This window comes from Triticum aestivum, chromosome 5B, assembly GCF_018294505.1.
Source record: "Triticum aestivum cultivar Chinese Spring chromosome 5B, IWGSC CS RefSeq v2.1, whole genome shotgun sequence".
Taxonomy (NCBI): Eukaryota; Viridiplantae; Streptophyta; class Magnoliopsida; order Poales; family Poaceae; genus Triticum; species Triticum aestivum.
In genome coordinates this window covers 125,656,492-125,675,389 of record NC_057807.1, presented here as the reverse complement: position 1 = coordinate 125,675,389, position 18,898 = coordinate 125,656,492, and positions in this window count along the sequence as shown.

The following is an 18,898-nucleotide window of genomic DNA, read 5'->3' as shown; positions in this document are numbered from 1 at the left end:
GTCTCGAAGACCGATCAGTTATTCGGGGTGGAGAGGCCGTTTAGTGGTTCGGCTGCTAGAGCCGCCATGTAGTCTTCCGCACGAAGAGAATGCTCTGTATTTCCGCTGATAGTGATGACGCCGTGTGGACCGGGAATCTTAAGTTTGAGATAAGTGTAGTGCGGTACTGCATTGAAACGAGAGAAGGCCGTTCTTCCGATTAGTGCATGATAACCGCTTCGGAACGGAGCAATGTCGAAGATTAGTTCTTCACTTCAGAAGTTGTAGGGAGAACCGAATATGACCTCTAATGTTAGAGAGCCCGTGCAGTGGGTCTCTACACCTGGTATTACTCCTTTAAAGGTAGTACTGCTTTGGCTGATTCTTGACGGGCCTATCCCCATTTTGCAGACAGTGTCCTGATATATCAGATTAAGACTACTGCCACCGTCCATGAGGACTCAGGTGAGATGGTATCCGTCAATTATTGGGTCGAGCACCAAGGCAGCCGAACCTCCATGTCGGATACTAGTCGGATGATCCCTACGATCGAAAGTGATCGGGCAGGCCGACCATGGGTTGAATTTGGGGGCGACGGGCTCTACAGTGTATACGTCCCGGAGTGCGCGCTTGTGCTTCCTCTTTGGTATGTGGGTTGCGTAAATCATGTTCACTGTTTTGACCTCTGGTGGAAATTTTCTCTGTCCCCCAGTGTTCGGCTAGCAAGGTTCGTCCCCGTCTTCACTTGGCGGCTCCCTCCTCTTGTGTTCGGTGTTTAGCTTGCCGACCTGCTTGAATACCCAGCATTCTCTGTTGGTGTGATTCGCAGGTTTCTCAAGGGTGCCATGAATCTGACAGGATCTGTCTAGAATTTTGTTTAGGCTGTACGGTCCATCTCTACTGCCCTTAAATGGCATTTTCCGTTGACCGGGTCGAGAGCCCCTGAATCCGGCGTTTACCGTTGTGTTGTCTGGGTTGTCTTCATTGTTTTGACGCTTGTTTTTATTGCGTCGCGACTTCCCATTGTCATCCCTGATTTCGAATGTGCCTGGGTCGCTGGTGCCGCTGCGGGCCAACCAATTGTCCTCTCCCGCGCAAAAGTGGGTCATAAGAGTTATTAAGGCTGCCATTGTCCTTGGCTTTTCCTGGCCGAGGTGTCTGGCAAGCCATTCGTCCCGGATGCTGTGTTTGAAAGCTGCTAGGGCTTCAGCATCCAGACAGTCGATGATTTGGTTCTTCTTGGTGAGAAATCTGTTCTAAAGCTTACGGGCTGATTCTCCGGGTTGTTGGATTATGTGACTTAAATCGTCTGCATCCGGAGGTCGGACATAGGTCCCTTGAAAGTTAGCCCTGAAAGCGTCCTCAAGTTCCTCCCAACTTCCAATTGAATTTTCGGGGAGGCTTTTCAACCAGTGCCGAGCTGGTCCTTTCAACTTGAGGGGCAGGTATTTGATGGCGTGGAGATAGTTCCGCGAGCCATATGGATGTGAAGAATAAAATCATCAATCCATACTGCATGGTTTGTTGTTCCATCGTATGCCTCAATGTTTACGGGTTTAAACCCCTCTGCAAATTCATGATCTAGCACCTCATCGGTGAAGCACAAGGGGTGTGCGGCGCCCCTGTATTTGGATGTGTCGTGGCATGCGTCCGACGGTTGTAGTGTTCAGTGTTGATTCCAAGCTGGTAGTCGATCAGTGTAGTCGGTTTGGTGGCCGTCATCCTGCGTAGGAGCATGCTTCTTATATCCATAGATGGACCTGGCCATACCGGCTCTTTTGTCCAGGTGCTCACGTAGATCGTGTGCTGACTTTTGTGCGGCATCATTAGCCGCTCTGTCTCGGCCACGGGGTGGTCGGTCCGACAGATCGGCCATATTGTTCTTCGGCGGAATGGGCACGATAGCCTCGTCGTCGAAATCGGGCAGCAGCTTGCATTTTGGGTAGCTCTTTGTGTGGCGATCACCACCGTATATTTCGTCAGTGTCGAGCACTTTATTCCATCTGTGGTGAGCGTATCCTACGTGGCTTTAAGCCGTTGCTTCTACTTTTCAAGCTCCTTGCGGTGGCAATAAGCCTTCTATGGAGGTGCTCATGTTCCAAATGCTTTTCTGGGATGATGTGTACATCATCGTCTGGACTGTTCTCCTCTCTGGAGACAGGTTTATAAGTTTTGTCTTCGGCATCACTGTGATTGAGCAGCGGCCCCGGACTATGTTCGCCGTCCCCTGGCTCATCCTGCTCCATCGTTGGGTCCACGGGGTCGTCGTTATCTTTAGTGTCGTCCGGGGTATTATTCTTTCTTGTGTCGGTATCGCTGTTTTTGCTATGGCGGGCTTTAGAGTGGCGCCGCTGATGTCGGCGTTTTGTTTGCTTCTTAAGGGGATTATCCTCCGTTGCATCATCGCCATTACTTTCTTTGGGTGTGTCCACCATATATATATCATATGATGAGGTGGCTATCCAGCGCCCTCTGGGCGGTGGTTCCTGTTCTTCTCCGGCATCGTCGTCCATACCGTCGATATCTTCGGAGTCGAAATCAAGCATGTCGGTTAAGTCGTCGACAGTGGCGATTAAGTGGGTGGTGGGTGGGTAACAAATTTCTTCGTCGTCCGCTTCCCATTCAAACCGGACATAGTTCGGCCAAGAGTCTCCCGATAGGGAGAGAGATTTTAATGAGTTTAGCACGTCGCCCAAGGGCGAGTGCTGAAAGATATCTGCGGAGATAAACTCCATGATCGGTGCCCAGTCAGGTTCGATGGGCATGGATGCACGCAGTTCGGAGCCTATAGCCGGAGACGAGTCCGAGGGTCCGGTGACACAGACCTCATTGGAGGTGAAGTCTGTGTTCGGCTCTATCGCCGCTGAGTGTGCGGCCTCCATGGCAGGGTCCATCCACCCGTCCTCGGATGGCACGATCTTCTCCATATTTAAATCCAGGGCAGCTGCAGGTGCAATCTCCTGAACACCATCCGATGGCAGATCTAGGTCATGCTCATCGCGACTGTAGGGTGCACCTGTTATAGGCTCGAATCCGTCGAAGATCAAGTCTCCACGGATGTCGGCAGTGTAATTCAGGTTTCCAAACCTGACTTGATGGCCAGGGGCGTGGCTATCGATCTGCTCCAGCTGGCCAAGCGAATTGGCCCGCAGTGCGAAGCCGCCGAATACGAAGATTTGTCCGGGGAGGAAAACCTCACCCTGGACCGCATCGTTGTGGATGATTGAAGGAGCCATCAAGCCTTATGGTGACGGCACAGTGGAACTCTCAATGAAAGCACCAATGTCGGTGTCAAAACCGGTGGATCTCGGGTAAGGGGTCCCGAACTGTGCGTCTAAGGCTAATGGTAACAGGAGGCGGGGGACACAATGTTTACCCAGGTTCGGGCCCTTTCTATGGAGGTAATACCCTACTTCCTGCTTGATTGATCTTGATGATATGAGTATTACAAGAGTTGATCTACCACGAGATCGTAGAGGCTAAACCCTAGAAGCTAGCCTATGATTATGATTGTTGTTGTCCTATGGACTAAACCCTCCGGTTTATATGGACACTAGAGGGGGCTAGGGTTACACAGAGTCGGTTATAGAGAAGGAAATCTACATATCCGAATTTCCAAGCTTGCCTTCCACGCAAAGGAGAGTCCCACCCAGACACGGGACGAAGTCTTCAGTCATGTATCTTCATAGTCCAACAGTCCGGCATAAGCATATAGTCCGGCTGTCCGAGGACCCCTAATCCAGGACTCCCTCAGCTATTGCTTTCATTTTTTTTTCTTTTTTTTAATTTTCCTTTTCTTTTTTTCCTTTCCTTTTTTTCTTTTCTTTTCCTTTTGTTAGTTGCAGCACTGTCGCCCTAAAACGAGCTACTACTAGTAATAACTTCGTAGTTAGCAATGTAGTTGAGTTTTAGAAGAATTTGTGCAAAAGATGCACGGATGTCATAATAGTGAAAAATCTTATCATCACATCTCAATGGATGTTACCGTAGTTCAACATGTGCACTAGTGGCATGTATTGACCATAATGTGCAGGAGTTTCATAATAGATATTGGAATTCTTAAGATCATTAATAATTGAGATCAGATGATTTTTCTCCTGATAAGTTAATTCTGAGCCATCGGTGTAGTAGGTTCTGTGTACCATCTTCCACACATTCTTTCAAGAATGAAAATAAGCTATCAATGGAAATAAGCTATCAACTATTTTGAAATAAACAATAAACATAGTAGTCTAAGCATGTAAAAATAAACATAAAAATACATTGGTCATCAATGATCTTTTTGTGTACTATCTGAATTGTCAATATGAGTCCTCACCGGTTTAGTAACCGGAGAAGACTCATATTGCGGCCACAAATCCTACACAAAGAGTTCAGTGAACACCAAGTGGTTGTGATGGTTTGAGAAGTAACATACTTAAGGTGGTAAACACCCTATTTGTGGAGCGAGGTGGGACTAAACTTAGTTGCAAGGAGTGGATTAAACTTAACAGTATGAGCTTTGGAGAAAAGCGCTACTGCTAAGCTCAATAGCAGCAGCGTTTACTAAACAGGCGCTACTGCTATACCTAGTTTGGCGACAAGGTCGTGTCAATTATAGTAGTATCGCTCTTTTATCCTAGCGCGCTACTGCTAAGTTTATATCAGTAGTGTGTTTTATTATCACGTGCTTCTTCTTATAAGTAGCAGTAGCACCTTATTTTAAACCACGCTGCTGGTAAGATTCTGTGTATAGGGTTTTCTCTAGTAGTGGAAGCTTAAACCCTAGTTTATGCATTATTCCATAAGGGGCTGATTTGGATCCATATGTTTAATGCTATGGTTAGATTTATTTTAATTCTTCTTTCGTAGTTGTGGATTCTTGCGAGAGAGGTTAATCATAAGTGGGAGACTTGTTCAAGTAAGAATAGCACCCAAGCACCGGTCCACTCACATATCAAATTATCAAAGTAACGAACGTGAATCAAACAAACATGATGAAGGTGACTAGATGAAATTCCTGTGTGTCCTCAAGAACGCTTTGATTATTATAAGAGACCTTCTGGCATGTGCTTTGCTACAAAAAGGATTCGGCTACCTTGCTGCACCTTTGTTACTATTGCTACTTATTGCTTGTTACAAATTATCTTGCTATCAAACTACTCGTTACCGATAATTTCAGTGCTTGCAGAAAACACCTTGATGAAAACCGCTTGTCATTCCCTTCTGCTCCTCGTTGGGTTTGACACTCTTACTTATCAAAAGGACTACGATTGATCCCCTATACTTGTGGGTCATCATTCTTTCTTCCCATATTTTCTCCAAAATAAGTGCCTAAGAAATTTATTGATTTTTTTCATAACCCCAACTGGCAGGGTCAGAGTGCACATGGAAAATGTAAGTAGGTTATAGAAGAGAGATCTAACCAAAACTAGCTTGTCTCCATAAGACAACAAATATGAACAGCCTGCTAGCCTTCTTTCAATTCACTTCATGATTGGCATGAAATCTTCAATTTTTGACTTTGAAAAACAAAGTGGCAAACCCAGATATTTGAATGGAAAAGAGCCAACCTTGCACCCCCATAATTTGAGCCAAATGCATCATTTTATCTTGGCAATGATAATAGGCACAATGACATACTTCTCATAATTAACTCTCAAGCTAGTATAAGTAGTGAAATGCATCAACAGATTTTTAAGCTGGTTGAGCTGAGCAGAGCTTAAATGCATTACCAGATCATCTGCATATCGTATAATCGGGAAGTCTTTGCAAGTCCCAAGGGAGATAGGAGCTAGAATTAATTCATTTGACATGGATTCATTAAGGATTGATTGAAGCAAACCGGCTACCAATACAAAGAGCACGGGGAAAGATGATCTCCTTGCCTAACTCCCTTCTTGTAGAAAAATTGCTTTTTAGGCACCCCATTTAACAAAATAGAGGACAATCTAGAACAGAAGATCATATCCATCCACATGATCCATCTGGGCCCAAAACCCTAGCAATAAGCAGCTCTCTAATAGCATTGTGCTCAATCATGTCAAATGCCTTTTCAAAGTCGAGTTTTAGAATAATGAGATATTTCCTTGAGTGGTGACATTGATGAATAAATTAATAAGACCAGGCAAAGAGGCAAGTTGCAAAATAACTATCTGCAATCTATCTGCTAGTAACTTCGGTCTCTTTTGCATATTGGGCAATGAAATTTTCCTAAAACTTGGTCAAGTAAAGAAACTCAAAAGGATTGTTAGAAACAAGACAACGATCAAAATCAAACTCTTTTTTATGCATTATCCAAACAATAGTGAATGTTAGGATGGTAAGACTATATGTGGTTGTGATTTTCCCATTCACAGTGTATGTTTACACCACAATATCTGGATATAGTTTTGTTTTCAGTTTTCCAAAGAATTTTACTGATGATTACCTCCCAAACTACATGATTCCTGGCAGGTCAAGAAGAGTTAAAGTGTTTCACCAAGACTATCGTGATGAACTTGATGTCTTCATCAAGATGGTGGAGGATGAGCGGGCAGTCATCATAAGGGGCTAGACTAAGATTGTTAAAGCCTTCCACATGGAGAAGGGCGTAATATGGGTGTTCCGCTTCACCTTTGACAACAACGCATATATGTTTCGTCTCTCTCCTTACCGTCTCTAAAAATGCACTGTTGCATAGTGTGTAATGTAAACTGGGTGTTACATTATATATTTTTTTAATTTGATGCTTGAACATATGTTTGTCTATATGTTTGATTATACAAAAAATCCAATTATGTTTGCATTCAAATTGGAATGAAAATTTTGATGAATCAGCTATTGTAATAATTAATGGATTATATAAAATTGAATGTACGGGCATAACATTGCACATGGTTCATCAAGAAAACTTTGTGAGCCTTAAACCGAACAACGCACACATGTCGTTTAAAACAATCAAGTGTGATAGACAACATCATCGCACATATTCTTTCACAAATAATCATGTGTGATTATTAGACACATTACTCACAGTTCATCCATGCGAACTGTTGGAAACATAAATCCATCGAACAAGATTTTTAAGGATGTAATCGTCTGGAAAGGATGCTCATCACAAACGAGTTTTTTATGCATGTGCAATAATTTCACGATTCACACACGATTTGATTATTATGGCCATTTGGGAACACCATACCCATCGCACACAACTTTCCCATGGTGTGTGATGGTACTCCCTATTGCCAACCCACTCGAGCACACGGTTCTCAAGATTGTGTGTGATGGAGGTTCGAACCATGGGTGTAGGACCCAACTATACACTACAAAAAAATACACTTTCGTGATGATACGTGTTTGTCACAGTAGGTCGCGTTTTTTGTCATGCATGTACATCCATGACAAATTTATGACAGAATCAAGATAGTCATACCTATGATGTCGTAGAAGTGTTCCATGACATTACCAAAATTATCATCACGGAAGTGTCCACTTCCATGACGATAAATCGCGCGTCACAGAAGTGCTTTCGTCAAGGGTGACCGACACGTGGCATCCACCGTAACAGAACACCGTTAAGCTATCGGGTCGGGTTTTGGATCCGATAACCCGTTAACAGCCCCGACCAATGGAGATTTTCCACCTGTAAAATCATCATTGGCTGGAGGAAACACGTGTTGGCTCACCGTTGGGACAGATGTCATCCACTCATTGGACAGAAGGCGCCTATGATACATCGACACATGGCACGGCCCAATAGAGGCCCATTCCTGTGAAAAGGCCGGCCCGTTTGACTTGGTCAAAAGATGGCGGGCCGGCCCATGTAAAGCCTGTTAATGGCCTATTCGCATATAGCCCATTTACAGCCCGCTAACCCAAGGCCCGTTACGCCCTATCCGAATTAGGCCCAATAGCGTCATCTGGGCCACCCAATATGATTCCAGCCCGTTTTCACTTCTGGCCCATGTATGGCCCATGACTTCTTTCGTCCCATATGAGGCCCTATGTAACTCTTGGCCTATTAACGGCCCGTGGTGAAACTGGCCCATAATGAACAGTGTATTACTTTACACCCATTAATGGCCCATGGTGAAACTAGCCCGTAATGAACAGTGATCATTTTATGCCCATTAAGGGCCCGTTATTTCGTTGGGCCATTTCCAGCCCATGTTATCTTTCGGCCTTCTCAGAGCCCATTTATTCTTGGGATCATTTCCAGCATTCGTTTACTTACGGCCCGTTACTGTCATTTTCTGCTTATGGGCCAAATTCAGCCTGTGGTTACAGTCGGCCCGTTTGTGGTCCGTTAACACGTTGGGTCGTTTTCATAGCGTCATGAAATACGGCCTATTAACAATGGCCCATTATGGTCGGCCCATGAATGGACGATTCCAACTCTAGCCCATTTACGGCCATTATGCGGCCTGTTATTGGCCCATGTTTGGCCAATCGATCATATTGCCCGTATAAGGCCCATTGATGATACGGCCCATAGAAGGCCCATTGTTTCTGCGGCCCGTAGAAGGCCCACTGTTTATATGGCCCGTAGAAGGCTCACTGTTTATACGGCCCGTAGAAGGCCCACTGTTTATACGGCCTGTAGGTCCAGTGTCACTACAGTAAATATTAGCCCATGGTTATTGTGGCCTAGTTTTAAAAAATAGGTTATTGCAGCCACTAGCAAACCGCAGAAAAAGAACTGCACTGACTACAAGCAAACAAATAAACAAGACAACAAGGAAATAAATAAGCAAGCAACTTACACTAGGCTATCACGGCTATTACACATATTACATCCACTGGGCATCAAAGTTCGCCACCAGTGCAAATATAGGGAACACAGCAGCATATAAACGTTGCAGCAAAATAAGTCCAGAACTGAAACCACTTTAGAAGAGCTCAAGAAACAATATCCTGGGTACCCATAATGCTGGCAAGATGCTTAGCAAGCTTATTAACTTTCTCTTGTTTGGCGCTTAAGTCCTCCAGCGCTTGCTGTTGCACCAGAAATTATGCATCTGAATTCTACACGGACTTCCTCAGTCCTTCGGCTTCCTATCGCATAACATCTGATCGATGTCTTTCAACTTGAAGTTGAGACTCAAGAAGCCGAACTGATTCAGGCAACAAGTTCGAAGAGCTGGTGCCAGCAGTGGTAGCCAGTAACTCGAACACTACATCAAGACAGGACTTTGGGGTTGTCTCAGTGTCCTCAATATAGTTTTTATCAGCTTTCTTGGAGACCAACAGGGATGTCTCACTATCTTGAACCTTATCTGCATTACTTCCTTTACCATTGCATAACAGGGTACTCTTCTCCAATATTTTATCCGTGTTCTAAAAGAGAAACAAACAAACACATCTCAGGTTTACAATGTAGTATATGAAACTCATTTTGGTAAACCAGTTTAGTAGTAAGGTGGACAGGATAACAGCATGAAACAAACATATATCTATGTAGTATGGTCACTGTATGGTCTATATCATTCTAGTTTATGTTGCCAAATCAAGATAGATACAGTTCGAATCATATCTATTTAAGACAAAGCAGCATAGACAGAATATAAGTGTGGGAAACTACACAGCAATAACAACACTTGTAATGTGCATGGCATGAGAACATAACTGTTTATTCAATTGAAACTGAAATCAACATAGAGCAAGTTACAACAGCAAACAGCCAAACACGTTGAAGAAACAGGTTTAAAACATACCTGTTGCGCCATTGGAGTTTCAATTGCATCCTTCAAATTTGAAATTGGTTGGTATCAGTAAATACAGTGATGCAAGAGCAAAGTAGTATGAACCATAGCTACGGAACCTGACCTGAGAACAATTCTTCTTCTGCTTTAAGCGTTGACTTCGGGTTCGGAGTGGTGGTCCTCGTGATTTGGGCACTGCAGTTGCCTTACTAACTGCTCGTGTTTGGGTGCTCTATGGTGGAGACGGTGTTGTGTCAACGGGAACTGGGTGTCTATCTGCTGGGGTTGGGGTTAGAAGGGGTGTAGCTGGTTCTCTGTCCAACTGGGTAGGGGTACAATCTGCATGAGTGTGGGTTATGTGTGGTGGGGCTGATTCTTGGGCAAGTACAATCGTGGTTCTATCTGCATCGACAGGTAGCACGATCTTTTCTGAAGACCGTGTTTTTACTCCCACAGATACTGCCATCACTCCCTCCAATTGAAATGGCTGATAAACAAGAAAAGTAATTGAATGTACAGACATTGTAAGATAGACAGGTGCAATGGATAGTAGGGAAGAAAACAGGGCATGAAATAATTCACATTTATGTTGTCTAAGCAAACAGAATAGCAGGACATAATTTCACATATATGATGGCTAATTAAACAGGATAGCATGACACAATTTCACATGTATGATGGCTAACTAAACAGGATAGAATGACATACTTCAAAATATGATGACTATGTAAACAGGATGACATGATATAACTATACGATGTGTCTATTAAAGTGGTTGGCATGCCATAAATCACAAGCATGCCGTCGATGGAAACATGATGGCATGATATAATTCACGGATAGAATGACATAATTTAAAATATGATGACTATGTAAACAGGATGAGATGATATAACTATATTATGTCTTTAGAAAATGGGTTGGCATGCCATAATTCAGATACATGGTATCTATGTAAACATCATGGCATGACATAATTCAAATATATGATTTATATACTAAGGAAGTTAGCAGAGGGCAATTGCATATATGATTGGTCAACTAAGGAGATGGCCTTCAATATTGTGTATATGATGTAAAAACTAAGCATTTGCAATACAACATATGCATTATATGAGTAATATAACCCTGCCAAGTTTGAGCATACACCTCAGGGGGATAATAGGACTGGTCATCTGCCTCTGAATCCTCCTCTGAAGAGCTATCTGTAACCAGCAAGATATCTGCTTCAGCAGGTAGCATTGTCTGCTCTGAAGACCATGTTTTCACTCAAGATTTCTCCATCACCAATTCAAATGGCTGATGCACAGGAAGAGCAGTTGAATATACAAACATTGTCGACAAAAGCAATGAGAAATACAAAAAAGGACGACATGATATAATTCACATATATGACGCTTGCCTAAACAGCATGGCATTGCATAATTCACATACATAATGCCTTGCAACAAGATAACATTGCATCATTCACATATATAATGTCTTGCAACAAGATGGCATTGCATAATTCACATATATGGTAATTAGACACTAAACAGGTGGCATTCACACAAAGCATGTCTAAACTAAGCAAATGACATAGCAATGCAAGATACCATACGCACGATATGAGTAACATAACCCTGCCAAGTTAGGGCATGCACCTCAGGGGGGAAATATGACTGGTCATCTGTCTCTGAATCCTCCTCTGAGGAGCTATCGGTAACCAGCAAGACATGCGCTTCGTCAGATAGCATTGTCTGCTCTGAAGACCTTGTTTCCACTCCAGATTTTTCCATGACCGTGTCGAATGGCTGATGCACAGGAAGAGTAATTGAATGTACTAAAATTGTTGACAAATTTAACACATAATAAAAAAATGATGGCATGATATAATTCACATATAAGATGACTGGCTAACCAGGGTGGCATTGCAAAATTCACATATATGATGCCTGGCTAGACAAGATGGCATTGCATGATTCACATATACGATAAAGAAACTAAACAGATGGCATTGACACAAAGCATGTCTAAACTAAGCAGATGACATCTTTAATGTATACAGTAAGCAATGCAAGGCACCATATGCATGATATTACCAACATCAGCATGCCAAGTTAGAGCGAAGACCTCATGGGGTAAATAGGAGTGGTCTTCTCCTTCTGAATCCCCCTCAGAACAGTTATCTTCCTCTTGATTACGATCCAAAATGGGTGGAGGGGGGCTGCCTTTGCGCCCACCATGGAACGACGTCTGCATGAAATTTTATTGCCACGCAAGGCTCGTCTCTTTTGCTCTACATGATCAGTTCCATTGTGTACAATAACTGGCATGCATAGGAATAAAACATAGTGAGATTATGTAAGGAGTGCATGCACAAATCCAGAGTGATGGTAGCAAACTGTGGATAGACCCAAAACCAATGATAGCAGGCAGATAATAGCTTTAGTTAAAAAATACAGATAATGGCTCCTTTAATGTTTGTTTGCACCCAACATGAAACTCATAGTAGACACCGGAGATTAACCAGATAGTAGACAGATAGTACTGATTGCTGCCCCAATATGTACCCCACAACCATTTAAATACTCAAGTTTCAGCATTAGTTTGGACCTGACTCGGAGTCTAATAGGTGAACACGACGATAATGTAGCATGTCATCATATTAAGCGACGCATAACGTAAGCAGACACGGAAGAGTGCGACCTCTCTTGCGGACCCGTGTAGTCCTCAAGGTCATCTGCTCAGTTGATGATGGTAATGCAGTTGTCGTGGCTGCCGGCGGCGGGGAAGAAGATCTGAGGCGGCGAAAGACAGTCTGGAGAGCGGATCCCTGCTGTGGTGAACCCTTCCGTCGTTGGAGCAGCTGAGCTGGGGTGGAACACAGCGCCGCAGGAGCAGGACAAACCACACAAGGTTTTCTTTGACACATATCTGTAACAGAAGTAATTGAGTAAGGGCTTGTTTGAATTTGAGGATTCTAACAATGCAGGGATAGGAAATAGACAGGAATAGGATAGGAATGCACGTGCAAAACAGAGAATTTAAAAACACAGGATTTCTGCCAATCTGGGTGTTTGATTCACAACAATTGGAAGATCACAGGATGCAAAAAAGCATGGTGAGATTAAGTCAAACCACAAGAAAATGTACGGTTATAATGCTATTATGCTACTATCTCTTAGTCTTGTGCTTGATGAATAGGAATATGAAAAGGAGGAGAAGTGGAAATTAGAATTCCTACGGTTTTTCTTTCAAGGAGACACTAAAGGAACAAATCCTACAGTTTTCCTTTGCTCCATTCCTTTGCACCAAATTCATGAAAAGTAGTACCATAGGAAACTTTCCAATTCCTATGTTTTTCATTCACTTTTCCTTTCAAGCACTGGCGATTCTAGTAGGCAGGCTTGAGCAAGGAAAATCCTACACTAAAAAATGTTTTTGTGCTACTTCTATTACTTTGGACCCAGGCCACTGCCATACTAGCTCAACTCCCAGGCCCATCGACAAATGCACAGCTCAAACGCGCAGAGATAAATAATGATGGCGTTCAAGAGAGTCCATCACGGATAGCTAAGTTGCCTGGTACCTCACTGCTTGTCATATAGTTGGATAAAATAATCGTATTTCCCATTACTACGAGTGCTTAGTGGACAATATATATAACATGTAGAGTAAAAAAGAGATGCAACAAGTGTACAACCTCTTTGGCGAAGCCATGTCGATCTCAGCGTGATTGGGTTGGCCGGTGAGGATGCTCCGGCTGACTTTGCTGTCGGAGGAGGGGAAGAAGATCTTAGGCGTCTAGGGATGGAGCCCGAGGTACTGCTCCGCTGTGATGGAGGGTTTCGTCGTTGGAGCAGCTCCGGTGAGTTGTACGACACCGAGGCTGAAGCAGGACAAGAGAGACAACTAACAACGTTAACCTGAGTGGAATTCTAATAGCATCTCCAACACATGACGTAAAATACATAGCCACAAAGTGCTAGATGTAAAATACATCAGCCACTCATCTCTGAACTTAACTGTCGAAACTGAACTTAACTGTCGAAACTGAACTTAACTGTCGAAGCTGAACCTAACTGTCGAAACTGAATTTTGCTGTCGAAACTGAACGCACTAGCAAGGTGAGGCTACACGTCGGTCGACTGACTTTTTCATCTCTCGTCAGTCGATTTTGCAGCCGTTGGATACGAAATCAAGGGCATGCGGTTCATCTTCAACATCCACCCCCCTGAGCCGCCAGCCACCACCGGCCAAACAACAGCCCCCCGCCGCCCGCGGCCAGCGGTGCGCCGCCCCGCCCGCCCCGAAAACACTCCCCACCGCCAGTCCGCCGCCGCCCCGGCCATCCCTCTAGCCCCCCCCCCCCGTGCCGAGATTTTTCTCCAGCGATCCCCACGCCACCGCCCCGCCAATGCCCCGCCACCACCGGCGACCACCGCCCCCATCCTGAACCCTAAGATAGATAGTGGGGTACCTCTCCGGCGAGCCCCCCTCCTCGCTGCGGCTGGTTCTTCCTTCACCCCGGCGAGCCCACCCCTTGAAAATCGACTGACCCAAAAGTCGATTCAGTCGACTGAAGTGTAGCCAAATCGGAGCAGTATCGCAAGCAAGAGCAAGAGCGAGAGCAGCAGTGCAAGCAAGAGCAATAGCAAGAGCAGACCAGGCAGGGGACCGAGAGCAAGAGCAGAGCAGCAGCGCGAGCGAGAGCTAAAGCAGCAGCAGCTCCTACTGATGTGGACGTCACCACCGAGGGAGCGACACTGTTGAGGAAGTGGCCGGCGACGCCGTCGTGGATGGAGTCGTGCCGTGTCGGCTCGGGACCGAGCGCCGGCAGCACCGTGAGATCGAATCAAAAAGAAAATGCGGTGATTAGTGTACGACCTCTTTGGTGGCGCCGATTAGGCCGCAGCTTCATCCGAGGAAACGGTGATGATGATGCTCTTCCGGTGGTGCAGGTGAAGACGGCGGTGTGGGAATGGAGGTGGCACGAAAGACGAGGGGAACATCAGGGCAGCTCCTTGGAGGTGGAGGACGGGGTGGCTGAACCAGCGGGACGATGAGATCGACAACGGATCCTCATCCGGTACGGTGGATGAGGGACGTCGAGGTGTTGCTGTGGACGATGTCGTCGGGGAAGAGGCTCCGGCTGGGTGGCGGACGGAGCGTGGTGTGGGGTTTCGTCGCGGGTTTTCGCGGCCTCGGTGTATGAGTGGGTGGGCGGATGGGATGGCAGTGGGTAACCATGGCTTAGAGACGCGCTTGTCCGAAATGGTGGGTAAGTTACGAAAGTACCCCCCCCCACCGATTTGAGGCGGTTTTTTCGGTTCACGGGTACCACGGGCATTTCACGTGTCGGGATTTCACAGGAGGTGGGAGTTTTTGCGCGCGTTGTAATTTCATAATAGCAAGGCGCGGGTTGAGATGGAGAGAGTTGTCGGAGCACAATGAGACAAAGATATATCTTAAATATTTCAGGCTAACATGGCGCGGGTTGAAGAGGCGGGAGTTTCGCAGCATGATAGACAGAGACGCTAGCTTCAATTTTCGGCATAACAAGGCGCGGCTTGAAATTTCGGAAGAACAAGCTTAACGTGTACCCGAAAAAAAGACAATTTGCACCTCAACACGCACAACACACACACAAACACCATTTAGACTAGAGTAAGGTACACATGCATTGCACGCATGAGATTTGGCAACCAAATTATGAATAAATACCACTTTATAGCATGCAAGCTTTGAGTCATATATGCATGATGTAGATGTTCGTTTAATTCTTATAGTTCATTTCATTCAAAATCATCTAGTTTTTATAAGAAAGCTAATCTATTTTAAGATTCATGGAATTGTGTGTTGTAAGACATAAATTAAAAACAAATAATGGCAAATCATGTAGAAAAACATTTGGGCAATTCTGATACGGAAGATTCTAGAACAAATAAGAAGTGCTTGTGTTTTGATGTTTGTGCATTATGCTTAAGTTCAACCATGGAGTCTTCTAGATTATACATGTGGCGAAATCTGGTGGAATCTAGATGATATCCGACGGCCAATAGTGCTCAAATTTGCCATCTTTGGACCATCGGGTTTGCCTCATCCAACGACCATCTTTCAAAGTTAAAGTTACCCACACACAATATAAAAAAATATAATATAATATATATATAGGGGTATAGATATAGATATGTGATGCGAAAGCCGCCCATCATCTCCAATTAGAATAGTGTGTCCATGCACGGATGCGACGTGGGCAAATGATGTCTGCCATCGGTATCTCAAATTCAAATCAGTCTGACCTTGTTCAATGTGTACCCATTACTACATGCTCGTTTCCAAACCACACCATGCAGATCTCCGTTATATTCATGCATGCATGGGTTTCAAACATCAGGATCTCTTATTCAAATATTTGAATTCAACTTTACATTGATTATGACCTCACCTATTCTTTTACACCCACACAGTAGTCTTCTCTTTATAATTGTACCACTAACTTTCTCTCATGCATGCATGCACACACACTACCAGTCGGCATTATCTATCGCACGCATGCAATCTTTTTCTTCAGGCCGGTCTCCCATGAAGGCACACACCCACACACATCCCCCTCTCCATCATACCGGGCATTCTTTATCTCTCACGCGTGCATGCGAAACGATCGATGTTCCTCTATGTATGTGTGTATATAGCTAGGTCTTTCATAGTTTTCCACACAAACCGATCAATCGATATATCCAGTGAGGTCTCACCCTCTTTTCCACGTCCACATCGATCAATCTATACCTCTATATATAGGATTAACATAATAGCTAATACACCCACATTAATTATATATCCAACGTCCCCCTCTCATCATCCATGCCTTCCGCTTCATCTCTCAGACGCGTGCACAATGGCGAAGACAGGGGGCAGTAAGGGCCCTGCCCCCCCCCTAACATCACTATATATCGAGGCTAATATGAATGTGATCATTAGACAATTGCTGCTAAAAAAGGTTAATTTCATGAATTGACCCTCCTCGTAAAGGATTAGCAATGCTTGGCCCCCTAGCTCATTTATTTTTCATGGCTCCGCCACTGCGTGCAACAGTGCACGTGTTCGCCCCCTCTCTCTAAATATCGATCTCGCGCTTGTGCATTCCTTCATAGTCTCCCTCCACTCGGCCCCTCGCACCATCTTCTAGCCCCCCACCGGATTTTGCCACATGTACAATCTAGCAGACTCCATGGTTGAACTTAAGCATAATGCACAAACCTCAAAACAACAGTGGTTCTCTTTTGTTCTAGAATCTTCCGTATCATAACTGCCCAAACTTTTTTTCTAGTTGAATTGCCATTATTTGTTTTTACTTTATGCTTTACAACGCACAATTCCATGAACCATAAAATAGATTAAGGGCTTCTTTGATTCAAAGGATTCTCAAAGGAATTTTGGAGGATTCTAATCATTAGGAATTTTTCCTATCTTGGTTGTTTGATTCGTAGGATTGTAAACCATAGGAATTTTTCCATATGATTCATTTGCACTAGATTTCATAGGAAACATCCCATCCACTCAAACCTCTTTGAAAGAATTCTGCGTTTTTTCTATGCACAATCAAACACTCGTACAATCCTGTAGGATTCAAGACGACATTCCACTATAATCCCATGTTTTTCCTATTCACGCGTTCTTAGCTTTTTTATAAAAACTAATTGATTTTGAATGAGATGAACTATAAGAATTAAACGAAGGGCTACATCACGCATATATGACTCAGAGCTTACATGCTATAGTGTGGTATTTATTCATAATTTGGTTGCAAAATCTGATGCGTGCAATGCACGTGTACCTTACTAGTACTTCGAGTATGTGCAAAACACGTAAATTAGAATACAATGGCACGCTACACAGTGTCTCTCTTACAGTTCATGAAGCCACGTGGCACATGTGGAGGCGTTGTCGTGACCTCCTTGCGTGGATTGATCACAGTGACGTGCTGCTGGTTCCAGAAGAATGTACTCGTCCTCCCTGAGCCATACTGGCGGTACATGCACGAAGCAAAGATGTGCATGCATGCCATGCACGCACTCATTCCCTCGCACGCACACGCGGGTACATGGGCGGACGCAATTTTGAACCAAGATCCACCCCATGTGATAATTTGACGCGTGTAAAGTCGTTCACTTCATTGATGGTCAATTAATACAGCGCATGCAAATTGAGTGGACGTGAGGGCGGAAGAAAGACATTATTACTCCACTGCGCGCATGCGAGTAGTTAAATCGTGGGTTGCTAGTAGTACTTCCATTGGTCTCCTTCGTATTTTGTGCCAATTTTTGACAGTAACATAATATTTACGCATTTGAGCAGTGTAGTACTTGAAATTTATGTTCCGCTAAACTCATCGGGAGCCGTTTCAGGCCTCGAAACCAAAACCATCAATTAATCTTTACCTTGTTCCCATCACATTCGAAAGCCTGCTCACACCTACTAGTACGTACCAAACCTGAACATGTTCCCACTATGCAGGTATTAGTACTACTAGTGCTAGTACTTAGGTTATAAAAAGGGGAACTACCTAACCGAAAATTACTCTACCTTTCCTCCTCATAAGTGTTTCTTCTTCGTCCATCGTTGCCATGGCCGGTGAGCAGAGCTCTAGGTCGAGAACTACTCGTAACACGGGAGCGGCAACCAAGGCTGTGGAAAAAAAAAGAGGGCTCGCCGCCACGCAGAGACCTCGAAAGATCTCTCGCGGGCAGGCGATGGCTCGCAGGAGCGCCCTAGCCGCGGAGGCGAACATGCCGAGCCTACGGAGCTGGAGTTGTTATCCCGCAATGGCATGCCCGATCAGCTCAAGAAGCACCTCAATAAGCAGAAGGAGTGCATCCAAGGCTTGATGGAGTTGCTGAAGGAGAGCCTCGACGACATGCCCGCTGAGCTCAATCAACAGGGGGAGTTGACCGTCGGCTTGGTGATGCTGCTGAAGAAGAGCATTGCCTCGGAGAAGAAGGTGCCCGGCGAAATCCTGTGACTTCAGGAGGACAAGGCGAAGCTTTGCCACGAGATCGACCTGTTGAAGGAGAAGAACGCCGGCTGGAAGAAGCTGCATGAGAATAGTTGTTCCTCGATGAAGATGCTGCAGGCCCTCGTCATGGAACAGAAGGAGGAGTTGGCGAAGCTCCGCATCGAGCACCCGGCTGCTGTCAAGGTACGTAATGCGGCCGTGGAACAGATGATGAAGGCTCGCGTCGAGAAATCCCGTGTCATGGACAGAATGAAGAAGA